The 18,399-nt window shown below is 41.6% G+C and overlaps 1 protein-coding gene across 7 annotated transcripts in view; it reads right to left on the bottom strand.

Moving 5' to 3' along the window:
- The window catches only part of SNURF (SNRPN upstream open reading frame), a 267,460-nt gene that overhangs the window by 50,397 nt on the left and 198,664 nt on the right, over positions 1–18,399 (bottom strand). For all 7 annotated transcript variants that reach the window (XR_010339204.1, XR_010339200.1, XR_010339202.1 and 4 more), the window contains one exon: positions 1,081–1,154. The gene's annotated coding sequence lies outside the window, so the exon portion shown is untranslated. The remainder of the gene's footprint in view (positions 1–1,080; positions 1,155–18,399) is intronic.

The following is an 18,399-nucleotide window of genomic DNA, read 5'->3' as shown; positions in this document are numbered from 1 at the left end:
GACGGGGTTTCACCTTGTTGACCAGGATGGTCTCGATCTCTTGACCTCGTGATCCACCCACCTCAGCCTCCCAAAGTGCTGGGATTATAGGCATGAGTCACCGTGCCCGGCCCCTGTTTCTTTATTTTTTCTTTCTTTTCTCTCTCTGTTTCTGTTTCTTAATCTCTTTCTCTCTTTCTTTCTGTTTCTTTCTTTCTCTCTCTCTTTTTTCTTTTCCTTCTTCCTTTCTTTTTCTGAGGGCATGTCTTGCTCTGTTGCCCAGGCTAGAGTGCAGCGGCAGGGTGGATCACTTGAGGTCAGGAGTTTGAGACCAGCCTGGCCAACATAATGAAACCCCATCTCTACTAAAAATACAAAAATTAGCCAGGCATGGTGGTGCATGCCTGTAATCCCAGCTACATGGGAGGCTAAGGCAGGAGAATCACTTGAACCCAGTAGGCGGAGGTTGCAGTGAGCTGAGATTCTGCTACTGCAATCCAGTCTGCGTGAGAGGGGGAGATTCTGTCTCAGTGTGTGCTCGTGGGAATGTATGCTATCAGACAGGAAGATGATACAGGAAACAAAGGAGAAGATGAGATGGAGAAAGGATATTTAAGAAGTCAGTAACTATGCCATGTGCTTTGAGATGACAATGATACTTAATGATTAAAAGCCAGTTTGACTGTCTCTGATTATGTCACTTTACATCCCATTCCTCCCACTTGGGGTAGGGTACCAAGTAAAGAGGATGTGGCCATAGTCTTACTTTATTCATACCTAACGTGAAAAAGAAATGTAACATTAGGGGTTTTGGCAAATGGAAATAATAAATGCATGTGAGAAATAACTAAAATGAATGATAATTGAATCCCTTTTCAGGGATTCAATTAAATGTTTCATTTTAGTTATTGAATGACTTTGACTCTGCTCAAAGTCATTCTCATAAGCCATGTCATGTCACAGCTAATGTGTGCTATGGCTGGACCCGTTTGATAGCTGAATGAACATCCGATGGGTCTCTCCTGAAGAAAATGGTAAAGCCCTACACTGAACCTACCATTTTACTGACAGGAATGTAAGTGGAACAGGGACAATCCTTACCTGGAGAAGTGCTCCACGTGGCTGCTAGCTGTGTGGAGATTTGATGGGAGTCCCAATTACCTTCGTCAAAGTATCTGTTAAAGAACAAAGAATATTCAATGATACTTGTTAAAGCACAGTAAGGAAGACTTTATTCAGGATTACTGCAATAGATATAGGGACCATGTAATGGGGCCTTGCAGTGTGGGAGAGAGTTAGACTCAACTGTAAGTAACTCTGAGTACAGCATGGGAAAGTGGCAACTTATAGCCAAAGAACAAAGTGGGGACTAGTGGTTGGAAAATTACTAAGAATTAACATCAGGGGCAAGAGGGATTCTGGCTAAACTGATCTAACAGGATTCTTGCTGAAGACAGGCTGAGATGATCACTTAAGGGATGGTGAAGGATGAGGAACCTGATAAGATTCTGAAGGTGATCAGACGTCTAAGGTGTGGGGGTCTTGCTAAACTAACTTAGCAGTGTTCTTGCTAAAACTGTATTTTACAAAAAAGTGCACAGAGTTAGGAGAAAGTTCTGGAGCCTTACTAATGTTTGCTTAAGAAGAGAATTTTTGACACATCCTCCAAAATCAGAGAAAGAGAAGTGAGGCTATACACTGAGAATGCAGAAACAGAAACCAGACGGACGCTGGGTCCATGAGGACATTCTTCAACTTCGAAGAAGAGTTCTGTCTGTTCACACTATTATTTTGAAATGCATATGAAAAATAAAGCCATTGCATCTGTATGCAGCTGTACTGTGTTTTACATCCTGATACTTAAATATGGCCATGCAACATGTGGGCAACGCTCTAACAACAACACAGCACCAGTCAGGCCTAAGGTTCTAAATCCTCTTATTTCAAGGTACAGCTGGGAATACTGGTAGGCCTAACTGTAGTATATTGAAATGTTAAGTCTCGGTGCAAGGCATCGCAGCCGGGCGCAGTGGCTCATGCCTGTTATCACAGCACTTTGGGAGGTCAAGGCAAGAAGATTACTTGAGGTCAGGAGTTCAAGACCAGTGGGGCCAGCATGGTGAAACCCTGTCTCTACTAAAAATACAAAAACTAGCTGCACGTGGTGGCAGGTGCCCATAATGCCATTTATTTGGGAAGCTGAGGCAGGTGAATCACTTGAACCTGGGGGAAGAGTTGGTAGTAAGCCAGGATGGCGTCACTGCACTCCACCCTGGGGGACAAAGCAAAGCTCAAAGACAAAGAAAAGTCTACCAAACTGAATCCAAAGTAAGCAGGAGAAAAGAAAAAATATTGTAAATAAAGTGAAAGGTAAGTAAAGATAAACAACAGGAATTTTCAAATGAATATTGAGAGTTTAATAGTTTCCAGAACATAGATGTGTCCAAAGTTAACTAGGAAAACACAACACCCTAAACTGAACTCCTGCTCATTAACGTGCAGGGCTGGCTTCCCCTGAAATGAGGAGACATGAATCTTCAGGAATGATTAACCAAAGGAATACAAAAAAACTGAGTTTTTGGCCATGATCAGAGAGGAAGCAGGACATGCCTTGTTATCGTCTGTCTCTTTTGCAGTTTAGACACAACAACTGACCAGCATTCATGTTAAAAGGTCATAAGAATGAAGAATGAACTCATCTTGGTGGAAATAAGATATCAAATTATAAACAGACCTAAGGCCATGCCAGGCAAGGGTTAAGTCACTCACCCCTGCACTTGAAGAATAAACTAAGTTCTAATTGAAACTGACAGGAGGTTTATCTTTTTCTCTAGCAGCTAAGCAAGTAATGACTTCCAGATAAGCAATCTTAACACAATTTGCAGCTCATCCACCACCAGATGCTGACTCCAGCCTCTGTTCCAACAGCCATAATTGTAGCCTTGATTGCACAGGAGACTGATTTTAGTTACTTTCTCCTGATAAGAGCCCACCAACCATGGACTGGGTCTGACTGGCTTACAGAGATTGTGTACGTGCCTGCCTTTGTGTCCTGAAAAGGACTTTTGTTTGTAGGGCCTAACTGTAATACATTTAAATGTTAAGTCTTGGCCAGGTGCCGTGGCTCATGCCTGTTATCACAGCACTTTGGGAGGCCAAGGTGGGCGGATTACCTGAGGTCAGGAGTTCAAGACCAGCCTGGCCAACATGGCGAAACCTCGTCTCTACTAAAAATACAAATATAAGCTGTGCTTGGTATCTGGCAGGTGCCTGTAATCCCAGTTTTTCGGGAAACTGAGGCAGGTAAATCACTTGAACCCAGGAGGCAGAGGTTGCAGTGAGCCAAGACGGCGCCATGGTACTCCAACCTGGGGGACAGAGCAAGACTCTGTCTCAAAAAAAAAAAAAAGAGAGAAAATGTTGTCTCCACATCAAGGTGAACATGCATGTTTGTGCAGTACACATGCCGTAGGGCCGCCTTCAAGAATATTTGTAGCTCTTTTTCTTTCCAAATGTATAGATCTCATGATTTTTATGTTAATAAATATATGCCCTAAAACCACAATAAAATTAAGCTAGAAATCATCAAAGGCAGATAGCTGGTAAACATCAAAATACATGGAGATTAACTACGTCGCTTTTAAATAACACCTGATGCAAGAAATCTTGAGAGAAAATTAAACACTATGTTGAACTAAATTCAAATTAAAATGAATTTTGTCAGAATTTGGAGCATGCAGTAAGGGAGTATAGGGGGAATATGCATCTATTAAAAAGTAAAACATCGGCTGGATGCAGTGGCTCACAGCTATAATCACAGCATTTTGGGAGGCTTAGGTGGGTGGATCACCCAAGGTCAGGAGTTGGACCAGCCTGTCCAACATGGTGAAACGCTGTCTCTACTAAAAATACAAAAATTAGCCAGGCATGGTGGCGGGAGCCTGTAATCCCAGCTACTAGGGAGGCTGAGCCAGGAGAATGGCTTGAATGGAGGAGGCGGAGGTTGCAGTGAGCCCAGATCATGCCATTGTGCTCCAGCTAGGTGACATGAGCAAAACTCCACCTCACACGCACAAAAAAAGAAAAAAGGTAAACATCTAAAAATCAATAACCTAAATTTCCTCCTTAGGAAGCTTGAAAGGTAAATCTAGCAAACTGAATGCAAAGTAAGCAGGAGAAAAGAGAAACTATTGTAAATAAAGTGAAAGATAAAAGATAAAGCAACAGGAATTTTCAAAGGAATATAGAGTTCAATAGTTTCCAGAACATAGATGTGTCCAAAGTTAACTAGGAAAACACAACACCCTAAACTGAACTCCTGCTCATCAACTTGCAGGGCTGGCTCCCCCTGAAAGGAGGAGACATGGATCTTCAGGAATGATTAACCAAAGGCATACCAAGCAGGGCAATTCATTTAGCTACTAAATTGGAAAATACGGTAGCTAGGAATAATCCACCCATAGGGAATTTAGGTAAACTTTGCTAGGTACACAGGAAAGGATACGTGTGGTAGAAAGAAGTGAAAATACATCTTATGGTCTCAGAACCACGAGAAAGTGATGAGGATTCTATAAGAATGTCAGAACATGGAAGAGGACATGCAGACACAGTTTGGTGCACACGTGTATGTCCATGGAGAAAATGCCCTAAAAGGCTGCACACTGCCTACCACCATCAATGCTGCCACCTCTGCAGCCCCCTGCCAACCTTGACTGGAAGTTACCTGGGGTGCTTATTCTGTGCAACTGCAAACTCCCCTCATCTGCATTTTCCTGTGAGGGGGCTCTCACCCTGTGATGCCAGGTGGCCGTGAGCCACCAACTGTGAATTTGCCATCCAGTGATCCAACCTACATCTGCAAGATGGCTGAGGGGACAGAAACTTCTCTGCCCTTCCTAACCCTGGTCCCTCCCCAGCACCAACCCTTCCTGGTAATGCTACTGCTCCTTCCCATCAAACAAGGACTATCCTCGCTTGTTCCAACTGCCTTCCTTATCAGTAGATCTCATGGACTGTGGGTAACTCTTTTTTTTTTTTTTTTTGAGACAGAGTTTCGCTCTTGTTACCCAGGCTGGAGTGCAATGGCGTGATCTTGGCTCACTGCATCCTCCGCCTCCTGGGTTCAGGCAATTCTCCTGCCTCAGCCTCCTGAGTAGCTGGGATTACAGGCACGCGCCACCATGCCCAGCTAATTTTTTGTATTTTTAGTAGAGATGGGGTTTCACCATGTTGACCAGGATGGTCTCGATCTCTTGACCTCTTGATCCACCCGCCTCGGCCTCCCAAAGTGCTGGGATTACAGGCGTGAGCCACTGCGCCTGGCCTGTGGGTAACTCTTAAAAGAAAAAAAGGCATTCTAATTGAATTTCTCCCCACAGAATGCAGTCTCAGGGAGCAGCCTCTGCATCACCTTCGGAGCTGCCCTCCCTCCCCTCCCAGTCCCTCCATGGTCTGTTCTTCCTGCTCCTGCCTTTTCACATAGTACTCATCCCAGCCATCCTTCCAAACCACTGTCCTTTCCTCATGCCCTGGCCTGTGCCAAGACACACTGTTTCCTCTTCCCTTTCCTTCCCCTGTCTGCTGGACCCCCCCATCCCTCACCCTCCAGCATCTCCTCCAATGCTCCTCCTCCAGGAAGACCCCCTTGTCCATCCCATCGCAGGTCTGATGCCTGTCCCCTGAGTTCTCAAGGGCAGCTCTTGCACTTGCAGTTAATTTCTGTTAATTTTCCTGATTCCTCACTTGTCTTAAACATCTGAGGATTTGGAAACTGTCTATGTTGTTCCCCTGTGAACCCCACACAAGCAGTGGACAAACAGCAACGCAGGAGATTTTGTTTTTTATTGTATTTCACTAGTGAATCAGTGACTCTCCTCGCCCAAGTTGGTGCCCAGTTTCCTATATAGTCCATGTCTCTTTCAATCTCTCTTTCCATCTGAAGAGGGTTTGTACTTGACATGAACCTGCTTCTTGTCCTCCCTTCAGTTCTCCCATCAGCATGTGAGCCCTGACTCTGCCCAGCCTAGTCTCCAGCCTCCCCATTCTCAGTGCACTGCAGAGCTCCTCTCTCGGGCCATGCTGCTTCTACTTCATCTGTCCCTCTTCTGTTCTTTTGGACAGTTTTGTGCTCACAGACCTAGGAAAAGTATTTTGTTCTCTAAAATTCACCTACCCCTTGATAAATATTTCCAACTTTATTGTCATATGTCATCATTTTTATTCGGTTTTTTCCTCCGAATTTTATCGCAATAGCTCTAAGCCTACTGGCAGCCATGACATCCTTTCCTTTCTTTTTTATTGAGAAAGAGTCTCTAGCTCTGTTGCCCAGGTTTGAGTGCATTGGTGTGATCAGGGCTCACTGCAACCTCTGACTCCTGGGTTCACGTGATTCCCCTGCCTCAGCCTCCCAAGCAGCTTGGATTACAGGTGTTCGCCACCACACCTGGCAAATTTAGTATTTTTAGTACAGATGTGGTTTCACTATATTGGTGAAGTTGTTCTTGAACTCTTGACCTTGTGAATACTGGGATTATAGGCGTGAGCCGCTGCACCTGGCCTGTTCAGTTTTTAACACTCAGATAAATGTGTCTAAATTAAAGTTTATCTCTATTGTAATCATGAGACCCACAAGACAAATTCATCTTGTGGGACATTCTAGAAAATACCTGATGGGCACTTTTCAAAAGAGTTCAGGTTATACAAAATAATTGAACACTGAGAAACTGTTGCAGGTTGGAGAAGATCTGTCAGAGCAGGCAGACCCTAAATTGGCCCCTATTGAATCCCACCTGCTGGTGAACACAACCTTGCATTCTAATCCTCTCCCTGTAAGTGTGGGCAGGAAGCTTGACTTATTCTGACACAAGAGAATAGTGCACAGCTGAAGGTATGTCACGTGGCTAATTATGCTATGTAAAATGGTTCTTTCTGTCTTGCTAGCAAACTTTTCCCTTTGTAGCTTTGATGGAGCATTCTGCCATGTGGGAGAAGCCAACATGGGAAAGAGCTGAATGCAGCCTCTGGAAAACAGCTATCAAGGAATGGAGGACCGTAATCCAATAGCCAGTCCCTAAATTTACAATTAATTCAAATTCCGTTTCAAATAACAGTCTATCAGTTCACAAGGAGTGTGAGTTGCTTATAATAAGAAAACAATCCTAATTTGTACCTTCAGTAATTTGTACTATTGCTTTATTGCATTTATATGTGAGCATTCATGCACATACACACACACACACATGCACACACTCAAACTATAAACATAAGAATACCTCATCAGGTAAGTGGTTACAATTTTTGTTTTCAGTAAACTGTTATCTGTTATGTCAACTAAAATATGGAAACGGTTTTATATGATAACCATAATGATATTTTATTTATTTATTTATTTTTGAGACGGAGTTTTGCTGTTGTTACACAGACTGGAGTGCAATGGCGCGATCTCGGCTCACCACAACCTCCGCCTCCTGGGTTCAAGCAATTCTCCTGCCTCAGCCTCCTGAGTAGCTGGGATTACAGGCGCGCACCACCATGCCCAGCTAATTTTTGTATTTTTAGTAGAGGCGGGGTTTCACCTTGTTGACCAGGATGGTCTCAATCTCTTGACCTCATAATCCACCCGCCTCGGCCTCCCAAAGTACTGGGATTATAGGCGTAAGCCACCGCACCCGGCCACCATTATGATATTTTAAAATCAAACGAAAATATAACTGATATGCTAAGAAGAATAGGTTGGATCATATAAAATTTTATATTAAAACCATAAAGAGAAGCAAATAAATGTAAGAAAGGAAGAGCACATTATGTTAACTCAAATGTCAAGCATACAAAGACAAATACCTCATGAGCTTTCTCACGTGAAATCTAAAAAACATGATTTCATACAAGTGGGGTATAGAACTATAGTTCCCATAGCCTAGGGTTGGGGTGGGGTTGGGCAGATGTTTGTGGAGGGATACAAAATTTCAGTCAGAAAGGAGGAATAATTTCAAGAGATCTATTGTATAACATGGTCTCCATAGTTAATAACATATGGTCTTATTTTTAAAATGCTGAAAGTTAGCCAGTCATGGTGGTGTGCACCTGCAGTCCCAGCTACTTGGGAAGCTGAGGCAGGAGGATTGCTTGAGCTTAGGAGGTCGACACTGCAGTGAGCTATAATAGAACCACTGTACTCCAGCCTAGGTGCAGAGGGAGATCCTGTGTCTGTTTTCTAAAAATGCTAAAAAGTGGATAGAAAATGTTCTGAGCACAAAAATGATAACTACGTGAGGTAACGCCCATGTTAATTAGCTGGATTTAGCCATTCCACAAGGCACATTATTATTCAAACCTGATGGCGTACATAGTACATATATCTCATTTTATCTGTTAATTAATACAAATGGAAATACATATTAACTAAAAGTAAATAGATGCAACAAAATATAGCAAGCAAATAGAAGAAGCAGGACTGGCTATATTAATATCAGAAAAAGCTAACTATAACGTCAGAAAATTATCAGGGAAATAGAAGAGCATTATATAATAATGGGGTCAATTTTCCAAGAACATAAAATAATTCTAACATATAGTACCACAACATAAAACTATGAGGCAGAAACTGTTTAAAAAAAAAGAGATGAATCCACTATTATTGTCCGTGACTTTAACACTCCTCTGTGAGAATTAAAATTAAAATCCTAAGCCGCCGACTGACTGAACAGACAGAACACAAGGGAAACCGTAAAAACTGAGTTTCCGGCCATGATCAGAGAGGAAGTGGGACATGCCTCGTTATCATCTGTCTCTTTTGCAGTTTAGACACAACAACTGACCAGCATTCATGTTAAAAGGTCATAAGAATGAAGAATGAACTCATCTTGGTGGAAATAAGATATCAAATTATAAACAGACCTAAGGCCATGCCAGGCAAGGGTTAAGTCACTCACCCCTGCACTTGAAGAATAAACTAAGTTCTAATTGAAACTGACAGGAGGTTTATCTTTTTCTCTAGCAGCTAAGCAAGTAATGACTTCCAGATAAGCAATCTTAACACAATTTGCAGCTCATCCACCACCAGATGCTGACTCCAGCCTCTGTTCCAACAGCCATAATTGTAGCCTTGATTGCACAGGAGACTGATTTTAGTTACTTTCTCCTGATAAGAGCCCACCAACCATGGACTGGGTCTGACTGGCTTACAGAGATTGTGTACGTGCCTGCCTTTGTGTCCTGAAAAGGACTTTTGTTTGTAGGGCCTAACTGTAATACATTTAAATGTTAAGTCTTGGCCAGGTGCCGTGGCTCATGCCTGTTATCACAGCACTTTGGGAGGCCAAGGTGGGCGGATTACCTGAGGTCAGGAGTTCAAGACCAGCCTGGCCAACATGGCGAAACCTCGTCTCTACTAAAAATACAAATATAAGCTGTGCTTGGTATCTGGCAGGTGCCTGTAATCCCAGTTTTTCGGGAAACTGAGGCAGGTAAATCACTTGAACCCAGGAGGCAGAGGTTGCAGTGAGCCAAGACGGCGCCATGGTACTCCAACCTGGGGGACAGAGCAAGACTCTGTCTCAAAAAAAAAAAAAAAGAGAGAAAATGTTGTCTCCACATCAAGGTGAACATGCATGTTTGTGCAGTACACATGCCGTAGGGCCGCCTTTAAGAATATTTGTAGCTCTTTTTCTTTCCAAATGTATAGATCTCATGATTTTTATGTTAATAAATATATGCTCTAAAACCACAATAAAATTAAGCTAGAAATCATCAAAGGCAGATAGCTGGTAAACATCAAAATACATGGAGATTAACTACGTCGCTTTTAAATAACACCTGATGCAAGAAATCTTGAGAGAAAATTAAACACTATGTTGAACTAAATTCAAATTAAAATGAATTTTGTCAGAATTTGGAGCATGCAGTAAGGGAGTATAGGGGGAATATGCATCTATTAAAAAGTAAAACATCGGCTGGATGCAGTGGCTCACAGCTATAATCACAGCATTTTGGGAGGCTTAGGTGGGTGGATCACCCAAGGTCAGGAGTTGGACCAGCCTGTCCAACATGGTGAAATGCTGTCTCTGCTAAAAATACAAAAATTAGCCAGGCATGGTGGCGGGAGCCTGTAATCCCAGCTACTAGGGAGGCTGAGCCAGGAGAATGGCTTGAATGGAGGAGGCGGAGGTTGCAGTGAGCCCAGATCATGCCATTGTGCTCCAGCTAGGTGACATGAGCAAAACTCCACCTCACACGCACAAAAAAAGAAAAAAGGTAAACATTTAAAAATCAATAACCTAAATTTCCTCCTTAGGAAGCTTGAAAGATAAATCTAGCAAACTGAATGCAAAGTAAGCAGGAGAAAAGAGAAACTATTGTAAATAAAGTGAAAGATAAAAGATAAAGCAACAGGAATTTTCAAAGGAATATAGAGTTCAATAGTTTCCAGAACATAGATGTGTCCAAAGTTAACTAGGAAAACACAACACCCTAAACTGAACTCCTGCTCATCAACTTGCAGGGCTGGCTCCCCCTGAAAGGAGGAGACATGGATCTTCAGGAATGATTAACCAAAGGCATACCAAGCAGGGCAATTCATTTAGCTACTAAATTGGAAAATACGGTAGCTAGGAATAATCCACCCATAGGGAATTTAGGTAAATTTTGCTAGGTACACAGGAAAGGATACGTGTGGTAGAAAGAAGTGAAAATACATCTTATGGTCTCAGAACCACGAGAAAGTGATGAGGATTCTATAAGAATGTCAGAACATGGAAGAGGACATGCAGACACAGTTTGGTGCACACGTGTATGTCCATGGAGAAAATGCCTTAAAAGGCTGCACACTGCCCACCACCATCACTGCTGCCACCTCTGCAGCCCCCTGCCAACCTTGACTGGAAGTTACCTGGGGTGCTTATTCTGTGCAACTGCAAACTCCCCTCATCTGCATTTTCCTGTGAGGGGGCTCTCACCCTGTGATGCCAGGTGGCCGTGAGCCACCAACTGTGAATTTGCCATCCAGTGATCCAACCTACATCTGCAAGATGGCTGAGGGGACAGAAACTTCTCTGCCCTTCCTAACCCTGGTCCCTCCCCAGCACCAACCCTTCCTGGTAATGCTACTGCTCCTTCCCATTAAACCAGGAGTATCCTCACTTGTTCCAACTGCCTTCCTTATCGGTAGATCTCATGGACTGTGGGTAACTCTTAAAAGAAGAAAAGGCATTCGAATTGAATTTCTCCCCACAGAATGCAGTCTCAGGGAGCAGGCTCTGCATCACCGTCGTCTCTCCTTTTGTCTGAAGAGGGTTTGTACTTGAAGGTGAACTTGTTTCTGGTACTCTACTCTGTTCTCAGGTCAGGATGTGAGCCCTGACTCTGCCCAGCCTTGTCTCCAGCCTCCCCATCCTCAATGCACTGCAGAGCCCCTCTCTTGGGCCATGTTGCTTCTACTACATCTGTCCCTCTTCTGTTCTTCCTGACAGTTTTGTGCTCACAGACCTAGGAAAAGTATTTTGTTCTCTAAAATTCACCTACATTAATATGGCTACCTTGATAAATATTTCCAACTTTATTGTCTTATTTCATCAGTTTTATTCTTTTCTTTTTCAAATTTTATCACACTAGCTGTTAGCCTAGTTGCAGTCATATTGACCTTCTTTTTTCTTTTCTTTTTTTTTTTTTTTTTGTGCTGGAGTCTCTCTCTGTTGCCCTGGCTGGAGTGCAATGGCATGATCTCGGCTCACTGCAACCTCTGCCTCCTGGGTTGAAGCGATTCTCCTGCCTCAGCCTCCTGAGTAGCTGAGATTATAGGCTTGCGCCACCACACCTAGCTAATTTTAGTATTTTTAGTAGAGATGGGTTTTCACCACGTTGATCAGGCTGGTCTTGAACTCCTTACCTCATGATCTGCCCACCTCAGCCTCCCAAAGTTCTTCGATTACAGTGGGGAACCACCATGACTGGCCCATGACATGCTTTTCATTGTCTGCATCAACTTGTGCTGAAATCTGTCATTTTCTGATAGGATCACCTGCTTCAACACTTGTAGAACAGGTGTGAACAGGAATGGTGCAAATCGCACAGAAAATGCTGCAGCCTATTTTGTTAAGAAATGTTTTATTACCATCAGTCTTCATTCCACAGTGTGATGAAGAGATCCAAGATTCTGCATTAAAGTCTGGTTTAGAACTATCACAACCACAATTTTGAGACATCTATTAATTCACTTATGAATTAATTTCAAGATTGTTTATATTTTTATGTGACTAAAACTTATGCTTTTATAACTATGTAAGGGCTTTTAAAATAAATATTAAATAGGCTTTCATATGTTGATTAGTCATGCCCCTGATAATGATATTTTATTCTGTCAAGGAAAGACCACATATAGGAGGGTACGCTCATAAGATTATAATACAGCTGAAAACTTCCTTTCACCTAGAGATGTCAGAGCTGTCACAATGTCATATCACAATTACTTTCATACTTTAATAAATTAAGTGTAGCTTTGATTTAAACTGTTTTAAAAATCTACATTAGTGTACATTAATGTCCTAGGTCTTCACATTCACTCACCACTTACTGACTCAACCAGAAGAACTTCCAGTCCTGCAAGCTCCATGCATGATAAATGCCCTATACAACTGAAAAATATTGTTTTATACCATATTTTTCGTTGTCTGTGTTTAGACAGGTTGTATGGTTTTTTTTCCCTATTTTTTTTCTGCCTTGAGCAGACTCTGAGGTTTTTTATTTTGTTTTGTTTTTGTTTTTAGACAGTTTCACTCTTGTCACCCTCGCTGGAGTACAATGGTGGAATCTTGACTGACTGCAACCTCTGCCTCCCATGTTCAAGTTATTCTCCAGCCTCAGCCTCCCAAGTAGCCAGGATTACAAGTATGTGCCACCCAGCCCAGCTAATTTTGTATTTTTAGTAGAGATGGGGTTTCTCCATGTTAGTGAGGCTGGTCTCAAACTCCTGACGCTCAGGCGATCCGCCCACCTCGGCCTTCCAAAGTGCTGGGATTACAGGCATGAGCCACCTACTTATCATTTTGTTACAATTGCCTATAGTATACAGGATATACATATGCTGTATAGGCTTATAGCTTAGGAGCAATAGAAAATACAGGCCGGGTGTGGTGGCTCACGCCTGTAATCCCAGCACTTTGGGAGACCGAGGTGGGCAGATCATGAGTGAAAAGATCGAGAACGTCCTGGCCAACATGGTGAAACCCCATCTCTACTAAAAATACAAAAAATTAGCCGGGCGTGGTGGTGCGTGCTTGTAGTCCCAGCTACTCAGGAGGCTGAGGCAGGAGAATTGCTTGAAACCAGAAAACAGAAGTTGCAGTGAGCCGCGATCTCACCATTGCACTCCAGCCTGGTAATAGAGCGAGACTCTGTCTCAAAAGAAAAAAATAAAAAAAGAGAGAAAATACCATATAGCCTGGAAGTGTAGTAGGCTATGACCTCCAGGTTTGTATAATGCTCTCTAAGTTTGCATGCAGATGAAATCACCAAACAATGCATTTCTTTGAAGGTATTGCCATAATTAAGCCATGCATCACTGTACTTTGACAGAGATATTATCCTTTTATTTATATATGTTTTTGAGATAGGGTCTCACTCTGTTGCCCAATCTAGAGCACAGTGGCACAATCTCAGCTCAGTGAAACCTCCACCTCCCAGGTGCAAGTGATTCTCGTGCCTTTGCAGTGCACAGCCACCCTGCAATAACCCCAAGGATGAAGGGCAGCCCAGTAGAGATGAAGGAAAGGGGTATAATGGGTCGAACTACCCCACCTCGACCCAAACCTGCATTTCCTATGATTTATTGTTATCTGTGGCTGGTAAACTTATTACATTTTATAATATATGAGCTTCCTGACTTCCTATGATTCAACTAAAATTTTTAAATTAAACAGAAACAATATACATTAATGGAAAGTATACTTTGAGCATCCAATCTTTCTGTTTTTCCATTTCAGTACAGTAGGCAATAAATTACATGAGATATTCAACATTTTATGATAAAATAGGCTTTGTGTGGATGATTTCCAAAACTTTAGGCTAATACAAGTGTTTTGAGCACATTTAAGGAGGATAGGCTATGCTATGATTTTAAGTAAGTTAGGTGTATTCAATGCATTTTTTACTGATGATATTTTCAACTTATGATGGGTTTATCTGGAAGTAACCTCATCATGAATCAAAGAGCTTCTGTAATTTAAATGGAGCTTTCTATTTATGAATGAATGACACAATTCTCATTAAAAATAAGTAGAAAGGAGTAAGCCTTATCTCCTCTGTTTCTTTCCCACAAAACCTCCAGTTTCCTTCAAATTTGGGAATCTTATCTGTTTTCTTCACTATATAAATATCAGTTTTCATCAAGTTGCTCTCCATATACAAGGAAATTAAAGTTAATGGTATCAGATCATAATACAATAAAGGAATGAAAATGAAGAGTAATTTTTAAAAATTTGTTTATTCATTTATTATTATTTTTTATTAAGGTCTGCCCTTGACATTCTTTGTATGGAGGACTGAAATCCAGAGGCCCTGACTGCAGCATTGCCTGGCAAACAAGTGTCTGTCTGTCAGAGGCATGTGAACCAGAGCAACTCCATCTTAAATGGGGCTGGGTAAAACGAGGATGATGCCTACTGGGCTGCATTACCAGATGGTTAAGGCATTTTGAGTCACATGATGAGATAGAAGATTGGCTCAAGATACAGGTTATAAAGATCTTGCTGATAAAACAGGTTGCAGTAAACAGGCCAGCTAAAACCCACCAAAACCACCATGACAGTGGCGAGAGTGACCTCTGGTCGTCCTCACTGCTATACTCCCACCGGCACCATGACAGTTTACAAATGCCATGGAAATGTCAGAAAGTTACCCTATGTGGTCCAAAAAGGGGAGGTATGGATAATCCACCCTTTGTTTAGCATATAATCAATAAACAACCATAAAAATGGGCATCAGGCAGCCTCCAGGACTGCTCTGTCTATGGAGTAGCCATTCTTTTCTTCCTTTACTTTCTTAATAATCTTGCTTTCACGTTACTCTGCAAACTCACCCTGAATATCAAGAACCCTCTCTTGGGGTCTGGATAGGGACTCCTTTTCTGTAACACAGCTATTAATTTGGCATATAAATATCCATAAAGTAACAATGCTGTTAGTCTGTTGGTTTCTCACATCTTATACATCTTTAACAAATGTCCCCAGAATTGCTTTTAGTCCATTTGATTGAGAATGTCATTACTTGTATGAAATCTGCTAGTGAGTCTCAGAGGTTCACCCTGTAGGAATGCTTCATTCACTAGAGAATGTGTTCCTCTCAATACAATTTTCTTGGCATTTGTACAATTTACAATACAGGCCCTAAATAAATTCTGGTCTACTTTCTGGAGCCCTAAATTGTTTCTTCAGGAGGAAATCCATGTTCAACTTAGGTTGAGGCATCCCATTTTCACTATCCAGGACACTAAGCCACTGATTTGAAACCAGCTTTGTAAAAAATCGTAACTGAGAAAATTATTACAGTGAAAGAGATCTGACATAACCGACTCCATCTTGCTTGTAACCTCCAAGCTGCTGTTGTTCATTCTCCACTAACTTCGTGAGGTATTCAGTTTATAGTTTAGCTTTTAAACAAAGACAGCAACAGCCCTTTTCCAAAACAAAGACAGTAACAGCCATTTCCCAAACCAAAACCCCTCCATCTTGCCTTTGTAGGACTTGCAAATCAGCTACAACATTAGAAATTACGGTTTAGGATTCATGCAGCTGGAGACTGCAGGATTCTAAACCTCCTCAAATGCTCCTCAGGATAACATCAGTATTGTGAAACCTAAGATCAGTCAGTGATTGAGATATTTTGCAGATGCTGCAGTCAATGAATCGGCTGATACCACCCATATTGATAAACTAGCTCATCTAATCTTATGACTCCAACCAAGTAAGTGACTCAGCGCAAGAGGGCAGCTTCCGCTCCCTGTGATTTCATCTCCGACCTGACCAATCAGCACTCCCTATTTTCAGACCCACTACCCATCAAATTATTCTTAGAAACCCCAGATCCGCTCCAGGAAGACTGATTTGAGTAATAATAAAACTATGGTTTCCTGTACAGCCAGATCTGCCTGAATTGTTGTTTCTCTATTACAGTTCCCCTGTCTTGATAAATCGGCTCTGTCTAGGCAGCCAGCAAGGTGAATCCCTTGGGTGGCTACAGATTCACATACAAACTACTTCAGAGGAGTGTCAAAGGTTCAACCTAAACAATGGACTCAATGCAGAAGATAACCAATACAAAGGTGTTAAATTATTGACAGAGTAGAAAAACAGAAAAGAAACTCCCCAAATACAAGCATGAAAACTTAAAACTGCTAATTAATAATAGAAAATCAGTAAGGACTGCAATTTCCTTATTACAAGACCATATTATACAACTATATACTACCTGGATATGGATGACAACGTTTTCTGAATGACATTCTTAATTCAATGAAAACTAAAGAAAACAACAACAAAAACAAAACAAAATAGTAATCACTCATCAAAGAGTAAGAAAAACATACATATCTATATTATTGGTTATCTGGGCAAACATCATTCAGACAATTAGAAAATCAAGTTGCGAAAAAAAAAAATCAAAGACTCTAGCCAACACCTACAGCTTTTGAGTAAGGAGAAAAGCAAACAACATGACGACATTCCTATTTGTGCAGTGCGGAGTGACCACCTCTACACTTAGAATGGGAGTCACAATGTTCTGCCTACACAAATTAATTCTTTTTCCATCTTTTATGATTAGAACAAGCTAAACCATATAACAAAAATAATCACAGCCTTTATTAAAGCATGCAATTCTGAGCATATTTGATCTTGTGCCTCATAGAAAGTCTTGTTCCTCTCCTTTTCAACCAGAGATGTTTCATAGGAAATTTCTAGACAACACTAAAAAGCGCGTAACATCTGCCTTTCCTCATAAAAGTAATATTTCCATTCCACAAGTAAAGAATGATGATGGAAAAGATGAAGATAACTGAAAAGATATTTTGAAGAAATGATTATGAATGTATTTTTAAGTACAAAAACAAAAGGCGTTAATACAGAATTTGGTTTTAGATGACGTTTATGTGAAATTGTAAAAAAGAAAACTGCATACAAGTGTTTAAGGTTATATGGGCCTTAAAAAACACAAAAGCAAGAATGAATATTACCAGGAAAGCCTGAAGCTGTTAAGGGTTCTTGATCAGCAAGCAGAATGACTGCAGAGAAAAGCCTTTCTTATGCAAAAGAACCGCATTCCTCATACAGCTCCAGAGGGAAGCCAGGGAGCAGCTGGCCTTGCCACTGCAGACCTCAAAGAAGGCTCTGAGCTCAGCTGCAGTGGCTGCAGCCCAGCCCTTGGTGGGCGTGGTCTGCGGCAGGAGGCCCGCATTCCTGGGGCAACTGCGCTTGCGCAAGAGAGATGTCTGCAGGGGTTTCTGCCACCTCTGGTGGTTGCTGGGTGGGTAGAAAATCCCAAAAGGCTTCAGAATGAGGGAATCCTAATGAGGGGTGTTGACATCTCATAAAATCTACTGAGAATGGACTAAGCAAATAAAGCAGGGAATTATGTTGGGGGGTTGCCTAAGATTCACAAAGACATTGAAGACCTAAGTGTCAACAGTAATAATACTGAATTCTAAATTCTCCTCTTTATTCAAGGCACAACTGATAATACTGGTGTAGGTGCAAGGCATACAGGTTTTTGCTTTTTCTTCCTTATATAGTAGCACACTGGGTTAAGAGAAGGCCCTAGAGAGAAAATTCTTATGTTAAATGAAGTTTCTTACTAAACTAATGTGATATTTTCACCAAGAGAAATAAACCAATGGGAAAAAAAGGGAGAGATCAAATCAGACACATGCATATATACACAAATAATTTATGAGATTAATTGGGAAATACCAGTTTTTCAGTAAATATTCCAAGCAATATATTTACAGGGAAAAATAAAATCTGATCTATAACCTCACATTACACATGAAATCATTCTTAGGTGGATCTTAGACCTAAATATTAAATCAATTTAACACAAGATTTACATCTAATTTGGGAACATAACTTCACAGAGTAGAGTAACATTTCTTTTTTCTTTTTTTTTGAGATAGTCTTGCTCTGTTGCCCAGGCTGGAGTGCAGTGGTGCAATTTTGGCTCACTGCAACCTCTGCCTCCCGGGTTCAAGCAATTATTCTGCTTCAGCCTCCTGAGTAGCTGGGATTACAGGCAACCGCCAGCACCCTGGCTAATTTTTTGTATTTTTAGTAGAGATGGGATTTTGCCATGCTGTCCCAGCTGGTCTTGAGCTCCTGACCTCAGGTGATCTGCCCATCTCAGCCTTCCAAAGTGCTGAGATTACATCGTGAGCCACCATGC

Source organism: Aotus nancymaae, unplaced genomic scaffold (genome assembly GCF_030222135.1).
Source record: "Aotus nancymaae isolate 86718 unplaced genomic scaffold, 86718_ANA_hifiasm-v0.15.2.pri h1tg000075l, whole genome shotgun sequence".
In the NCBI taxonomy this organism is placed as follows: Eukaryota; Metazoa; Chordata; class Mammalia; order Primates; family Aotidae; genus Aotus; species Aotus nancymaae.
The sequence above is the reverse complement of the archived record's forward strand: the minus strand, read 5'-3'. Positions and strand labels throughout refer to the sequence as shown.